Consider the following 8,042-nt stretch of genomic DNA (forward strand, 5'->3'; position numbering starts at 1 on the left):
TTGTTTCATTAGATTTCTTCTTCTCCATATTGCAAATCTTGCAACTGTTAGCATTAAATTAAGAGCAAACTTATTTTTTGCTTTACCATTAAATCCAAATAAAAACATAGTTTCCCATTCTTCTAGAATTATTCTTTTATCAAATAAAAAGTCACCTATCATCTTTTTTAACATTTTCATAAAACCATTTAACTTTTTACAATTTATAAACAAATGCATCACACCTTCTTTTTTTTCCATGCATACTTTACATTTTTCATCTTGGATCAGCCCAATTTTACACAATATCATGTCTGTCTTTATGCAATTGTGTCTTATTAAATAAGCAAAATTTTCTAATATAGGACTCTTAAAATTTATTCTCACATTTTTCCAGATGTTTGATGCATCAAAATTGTAAAATAGTTTTTCCCAATACTCAATTGATTTTGGTCTTACAAATACAGACTTACATATACAACCATAAAACATTTTTAAAATACAATCATTAAAAGAAAATTTTTCATCTTTTCTTTTTAAATATACTTCCAGTTGTTCATCCACTTTTTCTTTATCTTCAATACTTTTAATCCATGCTACTGGTACGGCTTCTTTTATTTTCAAATATTGCATCTTTATCAATTGCTTATTTTCTATATCTTCATTTTCTTCTAATGTATCTACGATTGCCTGTAAAGGTAAAAAGCCTGGTTTTACCTCATATAAAATGTCTTTAACTTGTTTTAATCCTGCATAAAACCAATTCTTGTAAAAAAGGTTTTACTGTTGTTTCTGATATGTTGATTTAAAAAAGCGGTTGCTTCAATAGTTGTTCTCTCCCTTTAAACTCAATACATACATTTTCTTTAAAACCCTTCCATGCTTTTAAAATTTCTTTATAAAATTCCGGTATCCCTCTATCATATTGTCCTTAAACTGCATCCATATAAAATCATCCCCCATTTTTCCACACTTATTTATATAAAAACTCATTATTTTTTTCCATATTAAATCATCCTTTATCAAAAACTTTTTTACAGTCTTTATTCTCAAACTTTGCTTTCTTATCATTGGGTCTATCAGTCCCAAACCTCCCTTTTCTACCTCCCCAATTATTGTATCATAAGCTATTTTTGCTGGTTTACCATCCCATAAAAACTTTAAAATAAAGGTTTTTATTCTTTTATACACCCATATTGGCAGACTAACCACATTTAAAGTATACCACATCTTAGATAAAAATAAGGAGTTTAAAACCAGTACTTTCCCTTTTAAAAATAATTGTCTTTGTTTCCAAGTTTAATCTTTTTTCCATTTTTTCTATTGTCTCCTCCCAAACCAAGTTTCTTGTCCTATTTTCATCTCTTCCAAGTGTTATTCCTAAAATCTTTAGTTCATTCATCTGTTCTTTAAAGTTCCATTGTCTTCCTAAAGTATCTACCTTTCCCATTCTCATATATTCAGTCTTGTCATTATTGACTTTAGCCCCTGTTCCACCACAATATTTTCCCAATATTAACATTGCCTTTTCAATACTCTTAACATCTTTTAAAAACAAGGTGGTATCATCTGCATATTGAAATATTTTCTGCTGCACATCCTCTTTTTCCAAAACTATTCCTTTTATCTGTTTTTCTTTGTTTATTGCAAGTCCTAATGGTTCAGCAACTAAAGTGTACAGTAGTGCTGATAATGGACATCCCTGCCTTATAGACCTTGATATCCTAATAAAATCTGTTAAAAACCCATTCACTTTAATACAACTTAAAATATCATTATATAAGCATTTCATCCAGGCAATAAAATTTTCCCCAAAACCAAATTTGTCCAGTATATCAAATAAATATTTGTGCTCTACTCTATCAAATGCTTTTTCAAGATCTATACTTATCAAATATCCTTCTTCCCCTTTTTCTTTCATATACCACATTAAGTCTCTAATACTTGTTACTATATCCGATATATCTCGATTTAAAACACCATATGCTTGATTTGTTTTTATAATGTTTGGAATCACTTTTTTCAATCTATTTGCTAGAATCTTGGCCAGTATCTTGTAATCAGTATTTATACTGATAAATAAATATATCCCAGTTGATCCAGGGGGGAGTGTATGAGTTAAAACAAACAAGGAAAAGAAAAATCTTACAGCACCTGGTATTCCCAGGAAGTCTCCCATCCAAGTACTAACCAGGCCCAGCCCTGTTTGGCTTCCGAGATCAGACGAGTTCAGGCCTGCACAGGGTGGTATGGCCGTAAGCGAGGGCTGGGGCTACCAGCAGGCCATTTAAAGCAAGCGCACTGCATGCATCCTTATGCTGCTCTCCCATCATTAAAATATGTCTTGTACTGCAGCTCTAAAAAAGAGACAACAGGCCCTTTCCTCTCAGACATTGTCTATTTTTATTTATTTCTCTTTTTGAAAAGGTAAGTGCCTCCTCTCTATTCATTCAATTTCACAGGAGTCGTCCACAATACCTTTTTCTGCATACCTGTGTCAGCTTCCATGTTGTTTGCTAAAAAGAGGGCATACTCAGCTGCACAATTATATGCTTAACACATAATAATAATCCATTGGCCAAAGAAAACTCTTCTCTACTTAAAAAATGACCTCAGGACGCTTTCTTTCGGATGTGTCCACCAAATTTTGGAAGCACTGCACTTTGTTTGTACTTTCCAACTGTGTATGTTGCAGTCAAGAAAGAGCCAAAAAAAAAAAACCCCTCTACTGCTTTTGTAGTATATTTTTATCAAGTTAATCAGGAATAATCAATGAAAAACATTGTTGATTTATACCACAGTTATGTCTGAGGGGTAAACATGCAGTTTACTCTATGTAAAGGCCTGTGACGTGATGAATATGTGCTCACTTATGTTTGACTATTTAACTGTGTGTGCAGAAACATAAATAGCATTACTTAGGGGAGAATTGATCTCTTCCAAAGGACTTTCTGTTACTTCTTAATATGGTCAGACCAGAGTCAATGAAGAGCATGATAGATAATACATGTAAGCCCCACCTTGTTTGAGGAGATGTATTTAAGTAAAACCAAACCAGAGATGCTTGAGTTGTTGTTGGTACTGTGGTTTCACCGTGAGGCAACTCGGCTTTATTGTGTTATAATAAAGTCTATTCTTCTGAAATCAAAACCCCAAAGATGCTGAGTGATTTTTCACAAAATTGGCATGAAAAACTACTACAATTGGCTCGAACAGCGACAGAAGAGAGCAGAGTCGTTACATCGCGGGCTGGCTGGGAAGGCAAACACAAACACGGTGGCCACCATTAAGAGGTAAGCATATTTTGCTTATAAACGTTTGTGTTACTTGCCAGTTTGCCTGTGGTGGTAAAAACGCTCAGAAAGCTCTTCTAAACCAAAAAGGACAAAAAGAATAAAGGGTTTTGATTCCAGAAGCCATAATAGCATGCAATGATCTGTTTTTATTTGCTGGTAAGGGTGTAGGTGTAATAGCAGTAAATAGGGACAGATAAAGTTTAAGAAGTAATAATATATATTATAAGATATTAGAGAATGCTCTTGAATAGTATTAATATTAGAGAATGCTCTTGAAAAGTATTAATATTAGAGAATGCGCTTGAAAAGTATTAATATTAGAGAATGCTCTTGAATAGTATTAATATTAGAGAATGCTCTTGAATAGTATTAATATTAGAGAATGCTCTTGAATAGTATTGATATTAGAGAATGCTCTTGAATAGTATTGATATTAGAGAATGCTCTTGAAAAGTATTGATATTAGAGAATGCTCTTGAAAAGTATTAATATTAGAGAATGCTCTTGAATAGTATTGATATTAGAGAATGCTCTTGAATAGTATTGATATTAGAGAATGCTCTTGAATAGTATTGATATTAGAGAATGCTCTTGAAAAGTATTGATATTAGAGAATGCTCTTGAAAAGTATTGATATTAGAGAATGCTCTTGAAAAGTATTGATATTAGAGAATGCTCTTGAATAGTATTGATATTAGAGAATGCTCTTGAATAGTATTGATATTAGAGAATGCTCTTGAATAGTACTGATATTAGAGAATGCTCTTGAAAAGTATTGATATTAGAGAATGCTCTTGAAAAGTATTAATATTAGAGAATGCTCTTGAATAGTATTAATATTAGAGAATGCTCTTGAATAGTATTAATATTAGAGAATGCTCTTGAAAAGTATTAATATTAGAGAATGCTCTTGAATAGTATTAATATTAGAGAATGCTCTTGAAAAGTATTAATATTAGAGAATGCTCTTGAATAGTATTAATATTAGAGAATGCTCTTGCAAAGTATTAATATTAGAGAATGCTCTTGAAAAGTATTAATATTAGAGAATGCTCTTGAAAAGTATTAATATTAGAGAATGCTCTTGAATAGTATTAATATTAGAGAATGCTCTTGAATAGTATTAATATTAGAGAATGCTCTTGCAAAGTATTAATATTAGAGAATGCTCTTGAAAAGTATTAATATTAGAGAATGCTCTTGAAAAGTATTAATATTAGAGGTCTGCATTGGCATAAATGCGGATAACGTTCTTGGGAAAAATTAATATAAGAATACTGAATAAAAGATTAAAAAGTAAATAAATAAAATAAATCCTGCAGGGTACTTAAGATAGGAATAATAATAATAATTGCAAAATTTAGTGTGTTTTTGAGAGCTCTGTGTTTATAAAGGCCTAGTAACGTTTCTGTGCTTGTAAGAATAATTGTGGTTCAAAGAGTGTGCAGAGTGAATGTGTATGAACACATATGACTGAATAAAAATATAAGTCTGGTACAGGATTGGAATGTGTGATTAGTTGTTGACCATAAAATGAACACTGTGTGGATGTAATATGAGCCCAATAAATAAATAAGAAACAAGATGAATGGAGTAAAGTTGTCCAATAAAGAAAGTTTGTCATTTATATGTTGAATGAATGTTGGAATGAAAGCCTGTCTTGAGAAACTTTGGAATAATTAACTTTGTTAAAATATAGAAAACTAAAAATTTTCCAAAATATCAGCCTGTGCTGCATAAATGGTAAGGTGTATATATGCAATTTACAGCGGAGAAAATATATTAGGGCTATTTTCAACCTTCCGTCAATATATGGAGGCAGAAGAGAGCTGATAATTGCAGGCAAAAAAGGCACCTAATAAATATTCTGGTTGTAAAATGGAGATAAAACCAATGATAAAGATATATAGATAGAAAGATACATTTAATAGAGTATAAACAAACAATAAGAAAAATAATAAAAACAGTGAGATAATATAGATGTAAAACGAAATTAGGAAAAAAGAAATCAAAAAGTTAACTCACAACTGGCTGGAAAACATTTAGTCTTGGCTGTTCTTAGTCTAGCAGCTGTTGATTGGAATGTGCTAGAACATAACTCCTAAACTAGACTGTAGCATAGAAATGTATTTGACTTCATGCAGAGAATCTATACATTCAAGAGATATTGTAGGGTGTGTGACCAAGTTAGAGAGACTCAGCTTTGCTGCGTAGACAGAAAGTTAACTCTTAGATTGTGAGGTTTTTTTTTTTAGACTAGCAGCTGAAAAATATGACAAGCCTCTGACCTAGCCAGTCACAGAAGAGAAGTGAACTTCATACAGAGAAGTCAAAAGATATCTGTGCTTAAAGTTTAACATTTAAAGCACAGGGACAAGTAACAATAAAACATTTGAAATTGAAATAAAAAAATTAAACAACGATAAAGAAATTAAAAATAGTTTGAAAAATCAAAAATAGTTAGGAGAAAAATAAAATAATAAATAAAGAGAATAAGAATTAAAGCTTTAAGTCCAGTGTATTACATTAAACTGAAGTCAACTATGTAATTGGAATTTAAACAAAGGTGTAGTTAAGATAAGTGTTGTTATATAACATAAGGAAAAACTCCAGTGGAAAGAGTAAAATCTAGAAATATCTAAATTAATGGTGCCAAAATAATTTTTCATTTTTATATGCTAAGTAAAAATGAAGAAGGAACAAGTGGAGAAATAAGAACTAAAATCTAGATGAAAACTGATCCTAAAAAGTAAATTGACAAACATATAGGAAATGTATTCATGTATGGGGTATAATAATTCAAATATTAGAAGAAAAGGAAAATGATTTAGAAAGACAGTTAGATTAAAATGTTAAAAAATCAATAAATAAAAAGATCAGAGTAAAATAAAGTAAGAGCTATATCCAGAAAATTTAAAATTCACTGAGGAATATGAGACAGGGCAGAGACAAAGCTGAGAGATGCAGAGGAGGGTAAAAGGACAGGGTTCTTTTAAAAATACCTCCCTATGTGACCCCAAAGGTCAGCTCCCAAAGGTCAGCTCCCAAAGGTCAGCTCCAAATACTTTGGATAGAATGTGGATGTCATTTCACGTAGTGTGGCCAGTAGTTATCAAAGCCACAGAAAATGGGAAAGGGAGATTAAAAAAAGGATTTTGAAATTGGAATATGAAAAGTAAATCAAATGTGAAAATTTCACATTCATGTGTCTGTTTTATGTTCTGTCTAGTCCAATATGAGAGAATAACATTTTTAACATTATTAAATTAAACTATAATGTCTTGATATATAAATGTTATATAAATGTATATAAACCCATGATTATATGTTTTATTTTTGATGTGTTTAAATATGTCTGGAGAACAATGTACATGTGTGTGCAACTTTATTGCTGTAAACTTGATCAACCAACAAAAATAAAACAGATAGGGTTTTTTATTTTTGCTAGGAATGTCTGACTGGAGAGATTGAGTGAAACCTAAGTGCTCTTAATAGAAACCGATCCTGCACTCTGTAAGGAGAAAGAGCAGGAGGGGTTCAACCTGGTGTCTCTCATGGTGTCTCTCATAATGTCTCTAGTCAAACACAGGGGCCCCTGAATTTAGGAAAAAGAGATAGCAGATTCTTTTAAGATTAGACATTTTTCTTTTATTTCTTGTTTTATATATACAGTGAAGGCATTGGTTGATCATGGGTACACTGAAAGTTGTCACTGAGACTAGAATTAAAGAAAATAAATTTAAGAATGATTTAAATCATTGCATGTTCTCTACGTTTCAAATTTACTCAGAAGTTTTTTCTTGGGTTTGTTCTATGACCAGTCATGCTAGATAAAATTGAAATAAGTCCCAATATGTGGTATATTTGATTGAAAAAATATTGATAATGCTAAGGAAAAATTGGAGATTGGTATTAGGTGAAACCCATAGAAAAACATTAGGATTAAATTGAATATCATAAATAATTTGATGTAATGTGTCTATTCTGTGTGAAATTGATGCTAACCATGTTTTACTCTCTCTGTTGTCAGCATTGTGTAAGTCATTTCAATAACTCATTCTGGAACCAGACTCTCACCATTGCTGGGCCAGATGATTTATTGAAGAAGCTTATGTTACAGGAGACAGTCCGGAGAAAAGGAAAAAGACTGAGAAATACAGTATGTGGGCTGTTATATGATTGGCCCTCTTACTATCATGAATGCTGGTAATCATTACTGAATTGACATTTCAATTATGGATTAAAATTTCTCTTGATAAGTTGATTTCAGTCATATATAACTAATTGGATGTTTGATTCTCCAAATGCCATCCATGGGTGCAATATCCATGTCGAAATTGTTCTGAGGGTCTAAATTTAAATCCAGCATCTAATTGCGAATTTGTTGATGTGAAGGTTAAATATAAAAACTTAATGGCAAAGTAAGAGTAACATATTGGATTGTTTACTCCCCTAAATTTCCCAAAGACTACCCTCACTTTAAAGAAAAAGCTTAATCAGTACTGCAAGGAGTTAATTAAGTGTCTATTTCTAGTAAGCTATTTTTTATTTTAAGTTAAATTCATGAAAATACAACCATAAAGGTATACAGTTTATGCACAGTGACATCTGTCTCTGCTATTTAACTGAATAATTGATCATGAAATGCTGATAAGTATAAGACGATAATAACTGAAAAATCATATTATTAATGGATGATAACATTAGGATATAAACAATGAGACTTGTAAAAGTCAAAGGACATAATGTATTTTACTGATCAATTAT

The 8,042-nt window shown here is 31.2% G+C and overlaps 1 pseudogene; it reads right to left on the reverse strand.

The window, feature by feature from the left end:
- Nucleotides 1–2,121: 2,121 nt before the first annotated feature.
- Nucleotides 2,122–2,240, reverse strand: LOC127642012 (uncharacterized; annotated as a pseudogene).
- Between the last annotated feature and the right edge of the window lie 5,802 nt (nucleotides 2,241–8,042).

This window comes from Xyrauchen texanus, unplaced genomic scaffold (genome assembly GCF_025860055.1).
Source record: "Xyrauchen texanus isolate HMW12.3.18 unplaced genomic scaffold, RBS_HiC_50CHRs HiC_scaffold_276, whole genome shotgun sequence".
Classification (NCBI taxonomy): domain Eukaryota; kingdom Metazoa; phylum Chordata; class Actinopteri; order Cypriniformes; family Catostomidae; genus Xyrauchen; species Xyrauchen texanus.